This window comes from Xylocopa sonorina, unplaced genomic scaffold, assembly GCF_050948175.1.
Source record: "Xylocopa sonorina isolate GNS202 unplaced genomic scaffold, iyXylSono1_principal scaffold0076, whole genome shotgun sequence".
NCBI classification, from domain to species: domain Eukaryota; kingdom Metazoa; phylum Arthropoda; class Insecta; order Hymenoptera; family Apidae; genus Xylocopa; species Xylocopa sonorina.
In genome coordinates, this window is record NW_027490147.1 from 105,975 (window position 1) to 131,021 (window position 25,047).

General features: G+C 39.4%; 1 protein-coding gene across 5 annotated transcripts in view; it reads left to right on the forward strand.

Annotated features, from left to right (window-relative positions):
- Positions 1-25,047, forward strand: part of LOC143432257 (uncharacterized) — a 110,282-nt gene that overhangs the window by 48,268 nt on the left and 36,967 nt on the right. The window contains exon 2 of one of the 5 annotated variants that reach the window (XM_076909032.1): positions 23,645-23,693. The exons of the other annotated variants lie outside the window; for them this stretch is intronic. The gene's annotated coding sequence lies outside the window, so the exon portion shown is untranslated. The remainder of the gene's footprint in view (positions 1-23,644; positions 23,694-25,047) is intronic. 5 annotated transcript variants of the gene reach the window in all.

Genomic DNA, 25,047 nt, shown 5'->3' on the forward strand with positions numbered 1-25,047 from the left:
GTGTAAATTTTATCCATAAAAAGAAATGTTCACCTTGAATGAATATCTATGTTGCGTCCCTAGCTTCGCATTGCTCAATAGCTGGTTGGAATACCAAGGACGACTTTTTTATTTTGGGTTTTCATATTTTTAAATTAGCATGTTAAGCTAGATAAATTACTATTGGAATGTTCGTAGCGTTTGATTGAAACTTAGTTTCATAATAATCTATTTTACATCTTTTACAAACTTATATACGAACTGTGGTTTAGCGTAGCTACTCGATAGCAGGGGTAAAAAGTGCTTGGGCTACGTGGTCGAGTGGCATATTAATTAGGACTTTTCGTGTTTATGGCACGTCATTAGCTATTGAGTTAAAGTATTAAAGGTGCGAATCGTTACAAATTCGAAAATGAAAGCAATCTTTAAGGCCCTAATCCTGCTACTTGGGAAAATTAAGATAATAAAAAAAGGTAAGTAATATTTGGAAATCTTCAGGAATAACTAGTTGATTGCGTCCGTAACATGAACTTGTCGCGATGTGACAATCTATAATAATAGGAAAATAATTACGCAAACATTCCAATAGATGTAAAGCTGCTTTACACTCAGTTCATTTCCATGTCGTTTCGTTTCGTACTTTGTGTTTATTGCAGACTTTACACATCCTTACTGAGCTTTCCGTTCGAGGCGTCGTTAAATTATAGTATTCTAACAAATAAAGAGAAAATGAAAAGGGAAAGAAAAGAAGAAGAAAAGGGTCGACTTGCCATAATAATAATAATAACAATAGCAATACTTAAAAAAAGAAAAGAGATATGGCATAAACGCAAACGTGGCTCTCTTCTAGTGAAATATAATAATACGGGTCTAGCAGTAGTTAATCGCGAATTACCAATAATTAGACGTACTCCACTATTAATTAAATATGGTTTTCACTCATTCCAATTTAACAATCTTTCTATCAGGCTAGTGGCTCTCCAGTGTTATCCGTGTTCTTCACAGATCAATTCTTCAGTACGTCCTTGGCGGAGTCTTCGGGTTGCTTCCGATTGACCACAGTGGACTGGGCGCTTCTGTATCGATCTTCTCGGTCGATTTCGTTCGTAAACGGTTTCGCCAGGGGCTAAGAGGTGACTTCGTAGCGGGTCTCTCCGGGTGTTGTTCGGCTAATTTTTGCCTTTTTAAGGGGGATTGGGAGAGGAGGAACTTATCCTGTTAAAAAATGAAATTTTTAGCAATTCTTAAGTTGCTTGCTTTCACTGATTTATATTTGCCCACAGTCCCATCGATGACAGAGAGATTTCTAGTTTCTAATTACGTGTTTATACATATGTACATCTCCGTATTTAACCATGGGTTGATAAAAAAATGTCGGAAGATTTGATTTAGGAAAGTTTGTATTTGGCTCGCATTAGAAAGATTGTTACCGCAAAAGTAAAACCGGGTAATTCCGACAGACAGCTAAATAGAACGGCGGACGATCTTTCCGATCGACGGAACAACAAAACGTGGGCTCTTGGAATGCCTCATTTATTACGCGTAGGAACGTCAGGATACTAAAAGGTTACTTTTCAGATTAATTGACGTTTTAAGTAATTTCGTCAACTACCGCGGCTTTTGACAAAATAGTTTTTAAAATTATTTAGTTTCGACATCCCCGATAGCTATAGCGTACTTCTTAAGGGTCTCCAAAATTCCGAAAACGTCACCGAGGCGCTCAAGAGGGTGTGGACGATACTTGAAAGACCAGACTGATTGGTAATTTGCATCGTTTCGGTAAATCCCAATAGTATCCATCTTCTGCACGGTGGACGAGCTCCCAATAAACTATCGAGCCGACAAGACAGTCACCGACCACCAACGAACCCAACGAATAATAACAATATCGAAACAATTCCCTTACAAAAGCAGACGGTTTGTAAGAGAAACCAAACGACACAGTCAGTCTCTAGCATGCAATCAAGTGCCAAGTACACAAACAAGCTGTCCAAAATTAGTTTGACCCTATGCAAATTGTCCGAGCGTTGCACGAGTGCAAGTGATTACAACTAATTTCTAATGTCGGTAAGTAAGACAAAACTGCAACTAATAAAGAATAAAAATTACAGAAAAGGTATTTACGTTTTTACAATACTTTTATATCACACATCGAATAAGATTCAGGAGTGAAATGATATGAAAACGGGCTAGGCAAGAGAGTGGAATTCTCTGATTGCTGCATATCATTAGAATTGTTTGTAAAACCTTGTCTCCTAATTATTATTGTTTAGCATCAAATTTCCTGTGCTTTTATGGGTTGCTTCGAATTCAAAAATTAAAATGAAAAATTAAAGATAATGACTTAAAACTGCAGGAAAATATTTGCCTGTAATACTTAGGGGGTCCCAGAAAAAGTTTCAGTAGTAGAAGGGAAATGTGTGGTGGTGAATTCTCCTGAACTCGTTTAAACAGGAATTTTGAAAGAGGTTGAGGAAGAAAAATATTATATCGAAAATCATCAGAATAATAACTGATTCATATTTCAGGCATTTTTAAATGGAATGTTGTCAAGAATACGATAGTGCGTGTAACCCAATAGATTTACTTTTAACAAAACCTTATTAAAAGTCTTCTGATCCGCGCGGGAAAAGAGTTAGCTTCTAACGTCTCGATAGTATTTATCGATTGCTGAATTGAGATGCGTCCGTTGCAAGATAGAAAAGAACTGTGAGTTTCGACACGCTTTTTTCTTGGAGTTGCGATAATCCTGTTAAATGTGTGCTTTCTTTCAGGAAAAGGTAGGTTCTTAAGGTGTATCCAATAAAAGACTGAACCGAGAAAAAGGAACCTGTACGCCCGTAGGAGGGGGTTTAACAAGAGATAGCTTCAAAACAAACCCACTGATCAACATAGTTTTAGTTTTTAGCAAATCAATAATACTATACCATTGTTACAATTATACCAAAGTACAGGTTTTTTCGTAAATCAGGGAAACTTGATCGATGTTAAATATTCTAATTTCACTATTGCGCGGCGTACTCGCGTATTTAAACATATTTTGCAGCTTTTTATCTATTTTTGTCCGGTTGTCATTTAAGATGAAGATCCTCGAGACAGCCGTCTTTGAAAGGCTTTCTGTTCTCAACGGTTAAATTGCATTAAATTGCGCACAAAACATGCATTTCTAAATGATTACAAGTCCGCTGACTGATGACAACTTAGTTCGCACAGAATAGCTCGATGTCAGCAACGAATGCACCGTGTTTTACCGTTCGCGAATACCTTGAGAAACGGTATACTCTCTGTTGTAAATTTAATTTATTAAGCAGATTATTTTTACAAGAGACGCGGTGAAACCGTAGTGAGTGTATAACGACTATCCAAGAGAGTGACCGTGTCGGGAACCGTAAAGAAACACAATGTAATGCGTTCCCCGAGACTCTCGGCTTTTAAGGACGAAAACAGCGGACTATCGGACTTGGTCGGCGCGGCCGACCCGGCATCGTTGAACTCCAACACCCTTCCTCAACGATGATCGCCTTAACTCTGCTGGGTGATCAATCCGCAGCTTTCCGCCATGCTCTTCAATCGTATTCTGCCCAGTGGTTTTGTTAACATGTCTGCAGTCATTTGCTCTGTGGGGCAGTATTGGTAGTCCATAATTCCGTGTACCTGCAACTCTCGAACAAAATGATATTTTGTGTCGATGTGTTTTGTTCTATGGTGGAACCTGTTGTTGCATATAAGTTTAAGGCAACTTTGATTGTCTTCGTAAATTGTTATCTTCTCTTGGACTTTCCCCGTAAAATCTTCCAGCAGACGTTGTATCCACAATCCCTCTTGCGATGCCTCGGCAAGTGCAACGTACTCTGCTTCTGTGGACGATAAAGCCACACATGCCTGTTTCCGGCAACTCCAACTTATTGGTGCTCCATAATACCGGAATAGGTAACCGCTATTTGATTTTCTATCAGACCTATTTTGAGCCCAATCTGCGTCCGCAAAACCAATCAGACCCTTGTTGGCATCTCGTTGACCGAGCCGTAATTCATAATGAATTGTGCTCTTTTAGTAGCGGACGACCCTCTTCGCCTCTGTCCAGTCAACTGTTGTCGGCTCTTTGTTGTGTTGGCTCAAAATCGCAACGCTTGCGGAAATATCAGGTCGAGTGTTAACCGCTAGATATAATAACGCTCCGATCAGCTGTTGATACCTTTCATTTTTTGGCATCGGTGGTGAGCCTTCTCTAATTTTTGCATACCCTAAATCTAAAGGTATGCTGGAACCTTTTGCATCTTCTAGACCAAATCTGTTTAGAAGTTTCTGTATGTATTTGGTTTGCTTCATACGGTAAAAACCGTCTTTATCTTTTTCTATTTCTATAGAGAGATAGTGCTTTAATAATCCAAGATCAGTGAGTTGAAATTGCTTTACCAAACAATTCGCTGCTTCATTAATATGATCTACGGATTTTGCAGCGATCAAAATGTCGTCTACGTAAATAATTAAATAAATTGCTTGTTCCTTATAACGCTTTGTATACAAGCACGGATCTATTTTACTTTGTATATACCCGTTTTCTTTTAATAGGTCATTTAATTGATCATTCCATACCTTGGCTGCCTGCTTCAATCCGTAAATGCCCTTCCTCAATTTGCAGACATGATCCTCTTTGCCTGATATGACGTAACCTTTGGGCTGCTCCATATATATCGTTTCTGTTAAATTTCCATTCAGAAACGCCGTTTTTGCGTCGAAATGTTTCACCAGCATATTTTTCTGACCTGCAATTGCTAAAAAAGTTCTTAAAGTTGTTTGTCTTACGACGGGTGCAAACACTTCATCGTAGTCGACGCCGTATTTCTGAGAAAAACCACGTGCAACGAGTCGGGCTTTATGTCTTTTAATAGTCCCGTCACTGTTATGTTTTACCTTATACACCCATTTGCACGTAACAATGTTTTTATTTTCCGGTTTAGGCACTACATCCCATACACTGTTTTTCTTTAAAGAAGCAATTTCTTCGTCCATGGCGTTTTTCCACTGGACTTTATCTGGTCCCGATAATGCCTCCTTTATATCCTTCGGCTCGCTTCCTTTGATCGTTACTTTGTTTAGGGAAGCCATGTACCTATCCGGTGGCACACCACGGTTCGGTCTCTCTGATCGTCTGCACTGGACGCGTTCTTCAGTTGTTGGAGCCTCCAACACATCTTCTGCTTCGAAGAAATCCTCTGAGCTGTGTTCTTCCGACGACTCCTCTTCGGATTTTTCGCCTTCTAGGCTCTCTTGATCATCCTCGCCATGGTTAATCATTGTCGGAAAAGTGACTTCGTTGTTAGTCGTGTTAATCGATTTATTTGTTTTATCCAAAAACACCACGTCGCGGCTGATTTTAATTTTATTTGTATTCCTGTCCAGCAATCTGTAGGCCTTCGACTCTTCGGAATAACCAACGAAAACGTATTTCTCTGCTTTATTGTCCAGTTTTTTCGTTGCTCTTTATGGACGTGAACGTATGCACCGCACCCGAAGATGTGTAGATTTCCGACGTCTGGTTTTTTTGAAAACCATAGCTCGAATGGGGTTTTTCCTGTCGCTTTTGTTGGTAAACGATTCTGTAAATAGTTAGCCGTATTTAACGCCTCTCCCCAATACTTTTTCGGTAAATCCGCGTCTAGCAGCATACATCGCGACATTTCTAATAAGGATCTGTTCTTCCGCTCCGCGACACCGTTTTGTTGCGGTGAGCATGCGGCGGTATATTGTACTTGAATGCCTTCTTTTCTCAAGTACCCTTGCAATTCTTCATTAATATATTCCCTTCCTCTATCCGATCGTATCTTCTTCGGTTTCTTTTGAACTTGTGTTTTTGCCATTTCCACAAATTCCTTGATACGACCTACAGCTTCGTTCTTATGATTTAATAGATAGACATGGGTATAACGGGAATAATCATCAATGATGGTTAAAATATACCTTTTATTGCCTGGCGTAATTGTTTGCATGGGCCCGCAAACGTCCGTGTGAACAAGTTCTAAAATCTTAGTTGACCTATTTTTCGACTCCTTAGGGAACGGTATTCGCGACATTTTTCCCATGATGCAACATTCACAGGTTATTCTTTGACCGCAGTTTGTTATCTTTATGCCTGTGGCGAGTCCTTTGCCGACAAGCTCGCTTATCGCGTTGGGGTCCCGGTGACCAAAACGTCGGTGCCAAGTGTGTTGGCAATTGTCTGTATGTTTGGTATCGATTTCGTCACTCGCAACGCACGCACTTTCGACCGTTTTCACCCGATAAAGATCGGGAGATAGTGTTGCAACCGCGCGTAATTGTCCATCCCTCGAAATTTTACAGTCTTTATCGTCGAAGGTCACGATATACTTGTCTTTCGTCAGCTTCCTTACGGATAGCAAACTAGAACCGAGCGACGGAACATACAGCACGTCACGCACTTTCATCTCGGAAACTTTACCTGAATCTACTACACACTTTACTGTACCTGATCCGATTCCGTGCACATCAACCGTTTTGTCTTCGTCCGCGAGACGCACGTGTCCTCCCTTTTCCGCGTTGAATTCTTGAAAAAATTCTTTTGATGAAGACATTCGTTGCACCAGAATCGACTATCCAGCAGTGTAGTTTTTTGTTTGTGTGCGTTCCGACTTTGATGCACGTTTCCTCAGAACTGTCCGCCGAATTCTTCGCGTAAAAACAATGTTCGCTTGACGATTTTTCTTTCGACACTGTATTCGCATTTTCTTTCTTGCTTTTCCACGACTTGTATTTCGTGCAATCGTTTTTCAAATGTCCGGATTTTTTACAAAAATAACAAGTCCTTTTGGGTTGTGCACCGGTTTTACCTTTAAAATGCGATTTCAACGCTGATTCCGTATTTGATATATTTTCCCTTGTATCTTTGGCGCCTTTGCGTCTTTTGAACTCATCGATTAATTTACCTTTTACAAGTTTTAATGTGAAATCCTCCTCGGGCCTGCTTTCCAGGGCTGTAACTAAAGTTTCGTATGATTCCGGAAGACTTCCGAGCAGCATTGCAGCCATCAAATTATCCGGTAAATCCTGTCCGAGAGCGGATAATTGCTCGAAATATCCTGACATCGTGGTAATGTGATGTTCCATATCACCATCTTCCTTCATTACCGTACGGCACAAACGCTTTAACAAAAGAACTTTACTTGTTAAAGTGGCCTTTTGATGATATTCTTTTAAGGAATTCCAAGCTTCGCGTGCCGTTTTCGCTTTCCGGATGTGCTGCAATTGGTTATCGTCTACTAAAAGTCCAATTGTAGCACGTGCTTCATTGTCTTTAAGCGTCCACGCAGCGTTCACTGGTTCCGGTTTATTTTCCGTGATCACTTCCCACAATTTTTCTTTAATTAACAATAGTTCCAGTTTATAACTCCACACCGAGTAGTTTTCACTATTTAGTTTCTGGATCGCAAACTGAGTGCCACTTGTACCATAAGACATTGTGCTTCACTTTGTTAAACTTTATGTCACTTAAAACCTTTCTCACTGTCTTTGCTGTTACCTTAATCACTATACACCGACCCTGGGCCCACAACCTGTTGTAAATTTAATTTATTAAGTAGATTATTTTTACAAGAGACGCGGTGAAACCGTAGTGAGTGTATAACGACTATCCAAGAGAGTAACCGTGTCGGGAACCGTAAAGAAACACAATGTAATGCGTTCCCCGAGACTCTCGGCTTTTAAGGACGAAAACAGCGGACTATCGGACTTGGTCGGCGCAGCCGACCCGGCATCGTTGAACTCCAACACTCTCGAGTGTATTCGATTAGTAATTTAAGAAAAACGGTCATTCGAAACAGTATAATCTCTAGTACACTACGGGAAATGTTTACTTCCCTCCGGCCAAGACGATTTACAAACACATTCGGTTACACACATAGACAAAGTTCCTCTTTCTTATTTCATTAAACAGTATATTTTTGTAAAACATTAGAATTAGTGCAGTAGGATTGCACGCGGCAAGAAGTCGAGTCAAAACAAAGACCGGGTAGGGATTTACGTCGACCCCTGTCTACTAGGGCTCCCAATCGCATCCCGAAGCACTACTCTGTCGATGTCAATGCTCGGTTAAGAGAAAAATATCGCGATGGTACAAAGCCGATAGTCTTCGTGCGAGACATGTAGCGTTGTTGAACCACATAATAACGTACTATCAATTTCTAAGATTGATACAATGAAACATAGTTAACTGTATGTCTAATATCTATATATGTGTAATTTATAAATATTCTTCCTACACAACTTTCCGTTTTTACTCTTTGTCGATAACCATCGATATTACTTAATATCCTCTTAGAAAATCCAAATAAAAGAACAGCGTGGATTTAATTTATATGAATACGTTACTTCTACTTGGTTTAAAAGTTTCACTTTATATACAGGGTGGGGGAGTAACTATTCGCACCTCAGATATCTTTGAAACTATAAGGTTCCCAGAAATTTTTGCTGATATAAAATTGCACAGTACAAAGGGGCCTATCCGTTGGCGAAAATAGTTTTTTTGTAAGTGAAAGTATATCGGACATTTGACCTTCATTTTTTTAAATGGATCGGTAGTGAAGCATCTTAAAATGAGTTCAACGACCCGTAACATGAAGCCATTGAAGGTCATAGGAGGTAGACAAATGCAAGTAAGTAACTGCAAGTAATAATGTAATAAATAAAACATACGTGTTACGTCCCGACGTTTGGTTTAACGCGGGTGTGAGTTAAGGGATTAAACTTCGTTGAATAATGATCCTTAACCACTTATGTTTTTTTTATACTTTATATTTCGGTACTGATGGGGAGTGTAGTCGACAAGGTTTGTGTTCTCGTGTAGTTGTTATTCTTCTAGTTGTTATTTTTCTTCTTCTGACTTTCTAACTATTCCGGCGTATTTAAAGGCTCGCCGGTGGGTGTGTTTTTTAGCTAGGACATGCGGATTCGTCCTTACACATTTTTCGAAGTTTGGTGAGGGAAGCGACTGTCGACTATTATTGGTTACTGCAAATTCTGATAAAGTAACCGCCCCAAACCGTCGGTCACCCGCAGGTACCCAGTCTTACCCTCAGGTGACGCACACGTGAGTTCCGCATGTCCTAATCTTGACCGTAGCAAGCAATAAACCCAAAAAGCGCCTCGACTTGATTTATAGGAAAACGGCACAAAGATTTAAAGAAACGACGACGACCTTTAGTAGGTATGTGGAGTGAACAGTAATTACCTCGACTTCGAAAGTAGTGGCTTTTTGGAGATTATTCCTGCTACCGACATCTGTTTGCCAAATGTGGCTATATTTCGAACAATAAAGTCCACTGGGACTTAACATGCAGGCCCCCTTGAACGGACACGTTCAATCACATGAGCTTGTTGTTTAATTGAATACAATTTTCAACATATAAATGGTTTACAGTAGTTTAATTATATGTTCGGATTTCTGGCAACTCTATACTTAATTTTATCTTCTACACAGCTACTACATTAGGTTGAGTTATTTATCCGTGTGTCTTAACCTACTCGGATCCTTAACTATGGTTCAATGTACAAATAAAGTTATAATGTTTGATTTGCGACAATTATTCGACAGGAAGAGGACAGAGTTTCTTGGTACATCGTTTGTACTCTCCTTTGTCGGTCTTCACTGTAGCTACCCTGTTGACACCGTCTGGTCCAGGATGAACGGCGACGATTCTTCCGAGTTTCCATTGAAGTGGAGGAAGGTTGTCTTCTTTGATGACAACTAGCGTTCCAAGCTGAATGTTGTCACACGGATTAGATTGCCATTTGCTGCGAACAGTCAATTGATGCAAGTATTCTTTGTGCCACCTGCGCCAAAAATGCTGACGCAATTTTTGTGCACGTTGCCAGGCTGATAAACGATTAGATCCCGTGGTCTCGAAGTTCATCTGTGGAAAGCTGGTTAAAGGGCCACCAATCAAGAAATGTCCAGGAGTCAAAGGTTACATATCATTGGGATCGGACGACATGGGTGACAAGGGACGCGAGTTTAATATGGCTTCAATTTCGATAACGTACGTTTCTAATTGCTCGAAAGTCAATAGTGTGTCTCCTACTGTACGAATAAGGTGATGTTTGAACGACTTTACCGCCGCTTCCCATAGTCCCCCAAAATGCGGTGAGCGTGGAGGAATGAAGGTCCAAGTAATATTTTGATCCGTGAGAAACCCCTGTACTGTTTCTTTGTGTTGCTTGGACTGAAATAACTCATAGAGTTCGATGAGTTCTCGACTAGCGCCGACAAAATTTGTTGCGTTATCAGATTGGATTGTTTTCGCGATTCCTCGTCTAGAGAAGAGTCTTCTTAAGCAACCAATAAATGCTTCTGTAGTCAAATCGCTTGATAGTTCCAAGTGAACCGCTTTAGTAGCCATACAAACAAAGATAGCGACATAAACTTTGATTTTGTTCTGATTTCGAAAGCGTTTTTCTTTGATGTATAGTGGCCCGCAATAATCGACACCGACATTAAGAAAGGGGCGGGAAGAGGATACGCGTTCTTGAGGGAGATCACCCATTACGTACTCTACGCCGCGTGGTTTCGCGCGGAAGCATCGCACGCAATTATAAACAATTTTTCGTGTAACATTTCGACCGTCAAGTGGCCAAAAATGTTCGCGGACCGAATATAGAGTGGCTTGTGGTCCGGCATGTTTAAGCCTTTCGTGTTCTTCCCGAATAATAAGGCGAGTTATGTGATGGTCGGGCGGCAGTAGCATTTGATGCTTCTGTTCTTCAGGCAATTCTGAATTACGCAGCCTACCCCCTACACGAAGAACTCCGCTATTATATAGGAATGGTTTCAATGACGTTAAACGACTTTTATTCGGTATTCTCCCTTCGTTGCGTAAAGATTGAATTTCTTTGAAAAACACCACCGACTGCGCAATTAGTATAATTTTGTCCTTCGCGGTGTCAATTTCGCTTGCTGTGAGGGGTCCCGTCCGTTTTTCTATATTGTGTTTTGAATTATGAATGAAACGCAAGACATACCCGAACACTCGTTTAAGCATTTTAAAGGACCCGTGATTTTTTACGACCCTGTCGTCCCTCGGATTTAAATTTACGCACGCTGAAGAAACAACAATTGTACGTTTCTAAGGAACTTCATTTAAATAGATTTTAAATTTCGTAGGCCAAAACTGTTCCTCGCGAGAAAGCCATTCAGGTCCGGTTTTCCAAATTTTAGAATCTACAAATTCCTGTGGCGTTTGTCCCCTCGATATCAAGTCTGCAGGATTATCCTGTGTGGAGACGTGCCGCCATTCACAGTGTTTTGAATAAGTTTGAATTTCAGCGATTCGATTGGATACGAATGTTTTCAACAAACGAGGCTCCGTATTTATCCAATGCAGAGTTATTGTAGAGTCCGACCAAAGATAAACTTTATGTAATTTAAGCTGCAACGCCCGTTCCGTTGCTGAATACAATCGTGCGAGTAAAAGGGCAGCACATAGTTCCAAACGAGGTAAGGTACAGGATTTTACCGGGGCGACTCGCGATTTCGAGCAAATTAGGGATATACGACACTGACCTTTCGCGTTGGTTGAGCGCAAATAAATGCAGGCTCCGTACGCTCTTTCGCTCGCGTCGCAAAAACCGTGCATTTGAATTTCATTCGAATTGGGTGTGACGATTAACCTATCGAAACTAATCTCCTCCAAACATGGTAACTGCTCCTTGAATTGCACCCACACCGTATGGATATCTGTGGGGATTGACTCGTCCCATGACACTCCTGCTTTCCAAAGTAGTTGAATTATTATTTTCGCCCTAACGATAACTGGACCTAATAACCCTAGTGGATCAAATAATTTTGCGACCTGCGACAGAATAGAACGTTTGGTTACGACCCTTGAAGATTCTGGTAATGTCACCCTGTAAAATATGACATCCTTATGCGAATTCCAATGAATACCTAGGGTTTTTACCGCATTGTTGGGATCAAGCGACAGGTGACTTGCGAGGGTTCGATGAAATTTCGGTTTCAGGTATTAATGATCGGTTATTGGAGTTCCATTTGCGAAGTGGGAAACCTCCTTTTTGTAAAAGCGCAATCAACTCATCGCGAAGAGCTATAGCCTCTTGGATTGTATTTGCACCTGTTAGTAAATCGTCGACATAGAAGTCCCTTGTCAGTACGGTAGCTGCCATGGGATGCTGAGCTCTTTCGTCACTGGCCAATTGATGTAAAGTACGGATAGCGAGAAAGGGAGCGCACGAAGTGCCATACGTCACGGTATTGAGGGTGAATTCTCTTATGTTTTCCTCCGGATTTTTGCGAAATAGAATTCGTTGATAAGCCGCATCATCTGGATGCACTAAGATCTGCCTGTACATTTTTTCTATATCGGCTGTAAATGCGTATCGATGAGATCTAAACCGGTTTAATATACTAAATAGGTCGTCCTGAATCGTTGGACCAACCATTAATGAGTCGTTCAGCGATGTACCCGATGATGTTTTCGCCGAACCATCAAAAACGACACGAATCTTTGTTGTGATACTATCTGCCTTCATTACCGCATGATGAGGAAAGTAGAAATTATTTTTAGTATCGTTGGGTTCTGCTAGCGACATATGATTTAGCTTGTGGTATTCTGCGAGAAATTCGCAATACTTTTCTTTTAGCGCAGGATCCCTTTGGAATTTTTTCTCCAAGAAGTAAAAGCGACGAAGCGCGACCGACCGAGATTCCCCTAAATTTTTCTTATTATTATTAAACGGTAATCTCACGACATATCGACCTTTGGAGTTACGTTGAATGCTGTCTTTAAAATGATTTTCACACGCCTGCTCCTCAGATGATAATACCCTTTTTAATGGAATCTCTTCCAGCTCCCAAAACCTAGTCAGATTTGCATCTGATGGGGTTGATGATGTACAAAAACACTGGAGTCTGGTCTGCAACAATGATCCATTTATCTCCCCTGCCACAATCCATCCTAACTGGGTTTTTTGCAGCACTACATCAGAGAGATTCTTTAACGTTATTTGTCCGACACATAACAATTTATAGAATAATTTCACCCCAATTAATAGATCAACCTCCGAAGACTTGTAGAACTCGGGGTCAGCTAATATAATATTTCGCGGGATTTCGAATTTAGTTCGGTCTACTGGTATTGATGGCATAGCCCTAGTGATTCGATTCAAAACCAGAAAGTCTAACCTCTTAGAATATTTGCTGAATCGCGATTTTACTGTGGCCGACACTGAATGGTTTATATCGGTCGTAATATTTTCGACACCCAAAATTGAAATATCTACCAACTTCCTATCTAAATTCAACAACGAAGCTACTCTTTCGGTTACGAAGTTAGCCTGTGATCCAGCATCCAAGAAGGCTCGGCAAGTTATAGTTTTACCCTGAGCATTTACTAATTCTACAATAGCTGTAGCTAGTAGTCCCTCAGATGAAACTTGTGCCTGTAAATTGATAACCGCTTGGTTTGGAACAGATTCGGACTCCTGATGATTGTCGGGTTTCTTATCGAAATGAAGAAGAAAGTTGTGCCTTTTATGGCAAATACGACAGGGAGGCGCTGTACAGTCGATGGAGCGATGATTTGACCGAAGGCAATTTATGCACAGCGCCTGTTTTTTTGCTTCTTCGAATCGTTTCGTTGGCGGTAATTGTTTGAATGTCTCGCAGCGATAGATTTGATGTTGGCCCGTACAATGAGGACAAGCTAGCTTGGAAGTTGACGACACAAATGCGTGTCGCGGGCGGTATTTAGATCGAGTATTTGGCTTTATTTCCGACGGGGCTACAGACTTGATAATACTTTGAGGTTTTGCTTCCTCCAACTGAGCCCGATGTTGTAGGAAAGTTAGAAATTCCTTGAAAGTGGGAATAGTGGATTCGCAACTAGCCTCCTCCCACTTTTCGATAAGCGACATGAATAATTTTTGTTTTATTATCTCTATTAATAGAGTATCCCAGTGGTCAACTGGCTCGTTTAATGCTTCGAGTGCTCGAACATGTTTCTGCACCTGATCGATAAGTGACCGCACGGAATTTTCCTTCGATAAATGTTTTAAATTTAACAATGCCTTCACATGGGTTTGACGAATAACCTTTCGATTATCGTATCGTTCTTTTAAGAGACCCCAAGCAACCCTATAATTTTCGGACGACATTTCGATCGACGCGATGACTTCCGCGGCTTCGTCCTTCAAGCAACCCTTCAAGTGATATAATTTTCAATATCCGGAATATTATTATCGTCATCGACAAGGGATTTAAATAAATCATGAAATCCTAGCCACGATTCATATGACCCGCGAAAGCACGGCAAGTTTATTCGCGGTAGCGATCTTTTGGTGTTCTGAACTACGCTAAGTGGAGATTCACGTATACCACCTTGAATAATGCTTGCATCGTTTAGAGAACTCACTTGAGGCGATGCTTCCCTCATGAACGATGTTGCCTTCCCGTACGCGGTATAATACATTTCTTCGTATTCGGTGCAAGTTTCCGCCAGGCTGGGATCATTTAAAAGCATTTCTAATTCGACATATTGATTGCTAAACTCCGCGAGTTCTTTGTCGATGTCTTGCATTCGCTTCTCTAGACTTGGAAAGTCGCGCTCGGCTACATATCCGTCGACAAATCTTACGAAATTGCTTATTTTTCTCTTCGAGTTCGCGATTTTGGTTTTAAGTTGCGGTATACGTTCAGCCATTTCGACAATTTTAACTTATTAAGCAGTGAGTAACGACGTGGATTCGTGGATGGAATATTGGTGGCGCAATAAGCAGCTTACCTTGACGATGAACTTCGACCTTGTTGAGTATTGCGCCAGTGGTGATTCTTGGTGAATCCTGTTTGATCCACGCGTGTACGATGACTGATGAGCGGATGCCTTGGGTGATCTGATCAGAACTGCGACGTCTCAATTGATGTCCTCTCTGCTCAGTAGCTGGATCTCGACATGTAAGGGAGAGCCTCTTCTGGGTTTTGTCTCCGTTAATGAAATCAAATTCTTCTTCGACGACAGGGTTATGAGTCCACCCTGTTCCAACTCACTGCCACGTATCGGTATAGTAATGAGATATATTGCGTTTATACAAAACGCAGGGTTTAAAATAATTTGATGGTCACTCTCAAATTATTCTTGACGACAACGACAGTTATTTTGTAGCCACTTATGACTCGACAAATATCACAATTGCCAAAAGGCTCGACAGTTGTTATGTGCACGACAGTTTCGATATAGTTCAATATTCACTCCCGAATCACGTTAGTTACCGATTTCGACAATCACTGGATAAACTCAATATTGTGAGTATCCGGCTCGAAGGACCATGTTACGTCCCGACGTTTGGTTTAACGCGGGTGTGAGTTAAGGGATTAGACTTCGTTGAATAATGATCCTTAACCACTTATGTTTTTTTTATACTTTATATTTCGGTGCTGATGGGGAGTGTAGTCGACAAGGTTTGTGTTCTCGTGTAGTTGTTATTCTTCTAGTTGTTATTTTTCCCCTTCTGACTTTCTAACTATTCCGGCGTATTTAAAGGCTCGCCGGTGGATGTGTTTTTTAGCTAGGACATGCGGATTCGTCCTTACACATTTTTCGAAGTTTGGTGAGGGAAGCGGCTATCGACTATTATTGGTTACTGCAAATTCTGTTAAAGTGACCGCCCCAAACCGTCGGTCACCCGCAGGTACCCAGTCTTACCCTCGGGTGACGCACACGTGAGTTCCGCATGTCCTAATCTTGACCGTAGCAAGCAATAAACCCAAAAAGTGCCTCGACTTGATTTATAGGAAAACGGCACAAAGATTTAAAGAAACGACGACGACCTTTAGTAGGTATGTGGAGTGAACAGCAATTGCCTCGACTTCGAAAGTAGTGGCTTTTTGGAGATTATTCCTGCTACGGACATCTGTTTGCCAAATGTGGCTATATTTAACAATGAAGTCCATTGGGACTTAACAATACGTATTGTAAACAGTAGAGAAATGCGTAATGTTTATCGTGTACTTCACTGTGAATAAATACTGCTCGAATGGCATTTTAATGGTTTGCAGGATAAGTTAAACAGGATAAGATTAGTATGGATAAATGGGTCAGTCTTTTCCGACCGACACCGAGCAGCAATAAACGTGGGGTCTTCTGAATTTATGACGCGTTCATAAACAACAATGCCAATTTTACATTGGATCGAAATCATTGGATTGGACGCGACGGTTCAATATCGTGGCCAGCTTGTTCACCAGACATAACACCTCTAGATTTCTTTCTATGGGAAACACTGAAAGAGAAACTGTACAAAAAAGTACCAACTACACCTTACGACATGCAACAGCGAATTGTTACACTGTTGTCAATAAGTGCGTCAATAAGTTCTGACAGCGATGGTCATCGTTTCGAGCACCTATTATAAACGTATGCTTCATTTACTACCAAAACTATAAGTATTATCGCCTTTTTCTACTTTCTATGACCTTCAATGGCTTCATGTTACAGGTCGCTGAACTTGTTTTAAGATGCTCTACCGTATTACGGAGAAAAAAAAACATAACGATCCATTTAAAAAGATTGTTCGGACCGACGGAACAAATAAAACGTGGAGTCTTCGAAGACTTCGTTTATTATACGTTCGTGACAAAAAGGCTATTTTTGACATTAAGACGTTTTAAGTAATTTCGTAAACGTTCGCGACCTTCGACACAATAGTCTTTAGAATATTTAATTTTAACCTCCTCAATAGGCATCGCCTGTTGTAAACGAGGGATTTCTCAAGGGTCGGACCAACATGTGCTCGCAGCGGGACATCGAACCGTGCACTTAATGAGACCGGACCGAAATCTTGACCTTAGGGAAATTCCCAAAACGTCACTGAGGAACTTGGAAGGTTCCACGTCCGTGCAGTTATCTTCCCACCCTTTTGAGACGAATTCCCGCTTCGGGCGCACAAAAGGGTGTGGACAATACTCGAAGGGGAACACTGATTGGTAATTTGCATCGTTTCGGCAAATACCAACAATGTCCACTCCCTGCACGGTGGAGGAAGCAGCGGACAAACTCCCAAAAAACTAACGAGTTAAACGTCAGTCGCTCACACACGATCAACGAACGAACAACCTCTCACAAAAACGGTCGAATTGTAGGAGAAACGTAAACGAACGAAATTTAGTTAGAATAAGCTGTCCAATATTAAGTTGGTGGACAGCATCGCGAGCAACCGCGTTCAATCGGAGCCTTACAACCTTCAAGAGGAATCAACGACGTGAAAATTCCGCGTGGTAGCTGCAACAACATCCATAGGTTAAGATTGGTTGTATTAAAATTTTATAACACAGGAGTTTTACTTGGTTATTAAAGTGTTTAGAGTAAAAAAGTCTTTTGTTGATTGCGAATGTTTTTTGTACTCTGGTAATTTGGTTAGCTACATGTCTAATTTAATTGAGGTGGAAGTCTAGGTATACTCTCACTCCACACTAGGTAACGGACTGTGTTTGGTATTGCCCACGGGTTATCGGGATGAATACCGATGGTTCGGGCTTGGCCGATTTTGCATAGCGGTGTGCCGAAAAAAAAACTATGTTCTGTTGGGCAAAAGACCACCATCCTAATAGAGAAGAAAACAGACTAAGATTTCGATTCCGTGATACTCTTTATTTCACACGTCTCAACCGCTGGAGCGCTAAGTCAGTTCTAACATATCCCAGCGAAGATCCGGAAAAATTGCAATTCTAAATCAAATATCGTTGTGGAGGTTGAGGCACACGGATAGGTCCAAATACAAACTATACCGAGTGATGAGAGAAACGGCCGAATTATGCTATTGGACAAAAATCTGAACTAGGTGGCCGCCCCCAAACCGAGGTTCACTCTCAGGCGCGGAGTTGCCTTCAAGTGATGCACGCGGAAATTCCGTGGGTCTCCATCAACGACGGGTCGCTTATGTATACGTATACTGAATTGTATTGAAGAGTTTACGGTACCTTGCTGCAGACCTTCTTTGATTGTAAATGCTTTGCTGGAGGTGTTTATGTTTTCTGTTACATAGAACTGTTTATCGTGGGTTATATGAGTTTTGTTAGGTGTGTTGGAATGTTTTTTTTTATTAATTTGTATAAAAAATTCATCTAGCCATACCGTATCGAAGGATTTTTCTAAGTCGATGAATTTTCCTCCAACGCAGTCACCCGCGTTTCTTGCTCGACATATGTCGGAGGTGAATTTTGATACTGCATGTACCGTTGAGTGCTTATATCTGAATTCAAATTGAGTTTCTGGGATTAGGTTGTTGTTAGTGTAGAATTGGTTTATCGAGTTGTTTATTGTAGTTTCAAATATTTTGCTTAGTTAGCTTGTTAGTATCTTCCCCTCCGTCTTTTTTTCTTCTCTTAATGTAGCTATTTTACAGTTTTTGGGAAAGTATGAGCGGTTTAAGCAGTTGCTAAAATAAATAATATTGCGTAGTAGAATGTGTATAGAGGTGATAAGTTTTTTAGGACTATTTAACTTTCTTAACGTGTACTGTAATTTCATGAAAGATGCGAAGTAGTTGGCTGGTATAGTGTTTCCGTCTGGATTGTCCGCTCTTTTTGTGTCATTAAAGGTGGTTATTGTTTGGTTGTTGCGTTTGTCTTTAATCTTTTGTTTATTTCATGTTTTATACATATATCATATCTATTTTCTATTTAATTATATTTGATAGCTGTTGATTCCCCATGCGACTGTTCTCTGTGTGTGCTGATTCAAAGTATGCTCCTATATATATTCGATTTTTATGTGTTTTGAGTCTAATTCTGCTTTTTTATTATTTCTGTGTTTGACCGTGGAATTTTTAGGTTGCCTGCAGTATTGTGTTCTTTAGTTCTGAAAATGTTGTTTATTGATGGGAATAATGGTTTTTTATTTGATATTTTATTGCTTTCAAAATGTCTTTAAGTTGTGCTATTAGTGTGTCGTTTATTTGTGTTATTATGTGACTTTTACTTCTTTTCAGCTTTTTTATTTGTCGTGTTATGTGTCTGTCTGTAGCGTTATAGTTCGTAGTTTGTCACTGCATGTTCTATTACGTTTCTGATGTTTATGTTAAGTAATTGTAGGTAATCGTGCGATGGCTTAGATTTTAATATTTTTAGTCTGTTGGGGGCGGGTATAGTGTGAATTTGTAATCTATTATCAGCTAAACATATATATCAATGAATGTGCACTACTGGCCGGGAAGGAGCAGGTTATTGTGTGTAGTAAGGATACTTTATATTTTATCTAATTTGCGGTTATTCAATATGAGATTGCCATTCCTCTTGTATTCTTTATAGGATTGTTCCAGGAACTATGTTTGGCATTCAGATCGGCTGCTATGTTGTAATTGTTATTATTATCCTATAGATTCAGTGAGTCATTAATTCTTTTTTACCGTTACTGATTGCGTAAGTAGTTATTATATTGTATATAAATTATTATTGTTTTGGATTTTTAGTTGTATTATGGTGACATCTAGGGTTTGGTTTGGTTGAATGGATTTCATTTTTATGTTTACTGTTCTTTACCAGTATAGCTATGTATATATAGTCTTTGAAGTTTAGTCGGTGTCTGTCGTTTAATGTTGTTTTGCAAAGGAGGGCAAATATCGGTGTTAGTTCCCGACGTTTGGTTTAGCGTGGGTGTGATTAAGGAATTAGACTTTGTTGAAAAGTGATCCTTAACCACTTATGTTTTTTATAGTTTATATTTCGGTAACTGATGGGGAGTGTAGTCGACAAGGTTTGTGTATGTATATCGTACGGTTGTTACTCCTTTAAGACTCTCGACAAATTCCTTTTGAGTCTCGACAAATTCTTGTTACGCACTCAACAAATTCACGACAAAATCTTGTGTTTCTCACGACACATTGACTCTCACGAAAAATTGATTCTCGACAAATACTTGTTATTCTCCTGGTCTCTCTTACTATTCCGGCGTATTTAAAAGCTCGCCGGTGGGTGTGTTTTTTAGCTAGGACATGCGGATTCGTCCTTACACATTTCTCGAAGTTTGGTGAGGGAAGCGGCTGTCGACTATTATTGGTTACTGCAAATTCTGATAAAGTAACCGCCCCAAACCGTCGGTCACCCGCAGGTACCCAGTCTTACCCTGTAGGAAAACGACACAAAGATTTAAAGAAACGATGACGACCTTTAGTAGGTATGTGGAGGAAACAGTAATTACCTCGACTTCGAAAGTAGTGGCTTTTTGGAGATTATTCCTGCTACGGACATCTGTTTGCCAAATGTGGCTATATTTCGAACAATAAAGTCCACTGGGACTTAACAATCGGTCTTGTGTTTGCCTAAGAATTTTATCATGCATGCTCTTCTTTCGTTTGAGATTAGTGTTCATCTCTAGTACATCCAGTTTTTTGTATTCTATTTTTTCTGTGTTATTCGTTGGCTGGTTTGCGGTGTTGCAATGGGACGCCATTTAGAATTCTATGATTGGGGCTTGGGCTATGATGTTAATTTTATTGCTATTTGTTCCTATTTAGTTTGCTATTTTTGACAGGTGGCTGGTTACAGTTATTTCAAGTATCGTTTTATCTGTTCTATGAGTACGTTCGGGGTCGGAGTAGCGCTTAGTTTGATAGTATTTTCACCTCTTACTATGGAACTGTAATGATTTGCCCGTTTTTATGATTGTACCTGTTATTTTTTTGTTTTTCTTTCTTCTTTTTATATATTTACTGCTGTTATTTTTTGCTGGATTTTTCTCTCTGTTCTTTAAGCTTTCCGCTCATCTTTGGGCTATTCTTTAAGCTCCTGGGTTAGTAAGAATGTTACATTTTACGCATTGGTAGTTTAAATTACAATTAAATATCACATGGCCTATTCGTCGGCAACGTTTGCATCGCACGCGGACATTTTTTGATATTTTTCCCACTTTATGACTACGTGTAGTATCGTATGTATTTTCCTTACATTATTTATTTACTTACTCCTTATATTATTTATGTTACTGTTATTCTTCTATGGACCGTCTGGTTATAAATTTGTTGAACGATAGAAATTCGAAATTCTCAATTTTTTGGTTTTACTTCGACTGTCTTGACGTCGCCTTCTAGATCCTTTAATAACAATGTGGTGTTTTTTTTTCTATTTTGAGTATGTAAAATATTCTATATTGGGGTATGTAAAATATTCTATATATGTGGGTATTTTGGTTTGTATGTAAAATATTCTATATTATTGTGTTTTAATGTTTCACAGGCAATTTTCTATTCTGGTAATGCACTTGTTTGTAAGATTCTTTTGTTGGCCGACATGTTTTTGATGTTGAAGTCTTTGATTTTTGAAGATAGTACGTTAATTATTGTTGATCCTATTACCGTAGTATGTGGTATGATTGATGGGAGTGTTTTGTCTAGTGTTTGTTATTTTTCTGAGTTTTATACCTAATTTGTCGTCGTTTTGCAGGGTTTCTTGGGTTTTGACGCTTGGTGGTTCGATTTCGCTGGGTCCTGGTAGTTGTTTTTCTTGTGCTCTAATCGATGAGGGATGCTGCCGGCTCCTTTTTATCGTTATCTTTCTCCATTTATCGTAGCTGCTGTCTTTATTATCGCTGTCCTCATTAATGTAGTCCATGACCTGAGTTTCAGGTTGTTAACTTTCTTTTGCAGTGTTGTTTATACTGTTTTGTAGGTTTTCAACTATAGCGGTTAATCTTTTGTATTTTTCTAACAGGTCTTTGTATGTTGGTTTCTCGTTTTCTTCGTCGCTGTCCGTTTTTAATGAGGTTATTTTTTCTTTTAGTTGTTTCATATTTGCGATGGTGTTTTCTTTTTACTGTTTATTTTGTTATTTCCGTCTAATTAGTGTTGGTACCAGACTTATTCTCTTGTTTGGTCTTTTGTTGCTTATAATTTGTCTGATCTGTTGTTTTAGTTTGTTGTTCGTTATGTGTAATTTACATAATGTGGTTTGGGGGGTTGTTATCCCTTATTTAGTCTTTTGTGTTCTTTATGATTCACCATTTGTCCCATTGCGTTATTGTTAATCGAATGTTATTAACTATTGTTTATAATTTTAGATTTTAGCACTAACATTGCAACATTGAACTTTTTTTTTTCCTTTCACTGTTGGGCGCTACCGCGCACGGTCGTGAGCTTCGCTTGCTTATGCAGGTCACTTCAATCCTTTTTCGGCTTTTAAGGGCACGTCGAGGTGACTCCGATACGTTACTACTTTCGGGTCAAAGTTTGGGGTTATTCGTTTATAACATAGGTCTATTAGACGGTCATATATTTATTTTGGAATCTTTTCTATCATTAAAAATAATTACCTAAGTAGGAGATCAAAGTTTCGGTAATTTACAATTTTTGCCTCGTGAGATAAGTTTAAACTTTTTATTACTGCACCTGTTTTCGAGTTTCAGCCAGCCAAGAACGAAAAGTGTTAAGTCCCAGTGAACTTTATTGTTTGAAATATAGCTACATTTGGCAAACAGATGTCCGTAGCAGGAATAATCTCCAAAAAACCATTACTTTCGAAGTCGAGGTAATTACTGTTTCCTCCACATACCTACTAAAGGTCGTCGTCGTTTCTTTAAATCTTTGTGCCGTTTTCCTATAAATCAAGTCGAGGCGCTTTTTGGGTTTATTGCTTGCTACGGTCAAGATTAGGACATGCGGAACTCACGTGTGCGTCACCCGAGGGTAAGACTGGGTACCTGCGGGTGACCGACGGTTTGGGGCGGTTACTTTATCAGAATTTGCAGTAACCAATAATAGTCGACAGCCGCTTCCCTCACCAAACTTCGAAAAATGTGTAAGGACGAATCCGCATGTCCTAGCTAAAAAACACATCCACCGGCGAGCCTTTAAATACGCCGGAATAGTTAGAGAGTCCAGGAGAATAACAAGTATTTGTCGAGAATCAATTTGTCGTGAGAATCAATGTGTCGTGAGAATTACAAGATTTTGTCGTGAATTTGTCGAGTGTGTAACAAGAATTTGTCGAGACTCAAAAGGAATTTGTCGAGAGTTTTAAAGGAGTATCAACCGTACGATATACATACACAAACCTTGTCGACTACACTCCCCATCAGTTACCGAAATACAAACTATAAAAAACATAAGTGGTTAAGGATCATTTTTCAACAAAGTCTAATCCCTTAACTCACACCCACGTTAAACCAAACGTCGGGAATTAACATATGTATCGAACGTTGTATATAGATATTCCTCTAGAAAACTCGTATTTCACCGCTGGTGCGATTCCAAGTTAAGCTGTTAAACAATATACTAAGAAATTTGTGTTCGTCTGTTGATTGTATGTCCAAGTAATATTTTTACATTATTATTACACTCAGAGCGATTCGTAAACACGACGGTTCTCTAGCCAGCCTGTTTATTCAATTTCACCAAAATCAGCGGGATTGATATTCTTGTTTGACTTCGCTGATGTAAAAGAAATATTTTCTTATCTAAAGAAGACTTTCTAAAGGTTGAAGTTAGATTTGGTGGATTTTGGAAACATTCTTCAAAAATGTGGCGACATTCGCTATTGCACATACTTCGTAGCGTTACGCGCTTCCGAGTTCTTCAATCGAGGTTGCGATGTTATGTTTTTCTATTATTATATAATTATTTATTATATAATTAGTAGATTGTGTTCTCTCCATAGGTGGCGACATCTTTATTGATTGGATCTATTGATTGGTGATTTCCAATTGGTACGTAGGCTTCCTTTATTCTGTTTTTATCAACTACTTCAGCATTATCGTTGCCTATATTTACATTTATTGTATAGGGAAGTGTTAGAGTGCATTATTTTTGTAGTGTATGCTTCCCTGGTGACTTAAGTAACTAATTGTTTTTCCGGTATCATAATTGATTGGTGTTCAATGTTTTCTACCATAACCATACCTTTTCTAAAGTTTCTCTAGTTATTTATCTATTTATAGATTATTAACATAGGAGATAATTGGTTTATCTGATGGTTAAATGCTTAATGGGCTGTGCGGCATTCATCCATGTACCGTAATTTGTATTATGGTAAGAGAACATTGCTTGAAACAATCAATTGTCTAATTCTCTTTCCTTTGGTACATAACAATCTAAGCTATCATCAATACAGGAAACCTTTGGACAATTATTCAATCTATATCGCTAAATTTATTGACCTTGGAATATGTTGTCAACATATTCCGTTCGGACAGATAACCATGTTTTTCATAATGTATTGATATAAAATTGCCACAATAGACGTTGTTTTAATCTGTGTGAGAAGAAGTAATAATGTTCTTTGCAATAAAAGAATTCTACCTCTAATTCTGTCTCGCTTGCTTGTTTCGCATATCTTGCTGTGCAAGAATACGTCCACATTGAAATTGCGTCGAACAATCAGAGCAGCGATGACTCCAAAGCGTAGACGTACATTTTCTGGTTTTTAAATAGATGTTAGAAAAGTGTTGTCGCACGATTAAGACGAACGAAGAAATAATAAAGTATCTAAAAAAATAAAAAAAAAAGGATAATCGGTGCTGTAAAATGGCTGGAATAAATTTCGAACGACTAGTTAAATACGCGAGTATTTAGTGTACTGGTCTTTATATGCGCCGTAAAATTTAAGGGCTATCCGGAAATTCTGTCCGCCTTTAGAGTGAAACAAAATAATACATTTTTCATACCTTAAATAAATTTTATGAGATAATATAATTGCCATCATTATTTACTACTTGTTGTCAGCGTGATGGCAATTTCTACATCCCATTTTTGAAAAATTTCTTATCCGTAGGGTGCAAAGTCTGGGAAGTATGATGAATGCGACAGAATTTCCCAACCTAACTCTAGTAAGTTTCTGAAGGTGTTTCGAAAACAGCATATGGCCTGGGCATTATCATGAACCAGTACGATGCCCTTTGTTAAGTCCCAGTGGACTTTATTGTTCGAAATATAGCCACATTTGGCAAACAGATGTCCGTAGCAGGAATAATCTCCAAACAGCCACTACTTTCGAAGTCGAGGTAATTGCTGTTCACTCCACATACCTACTAAAGGTCGTCCTCGTTTCTTTAAATCTTTGTG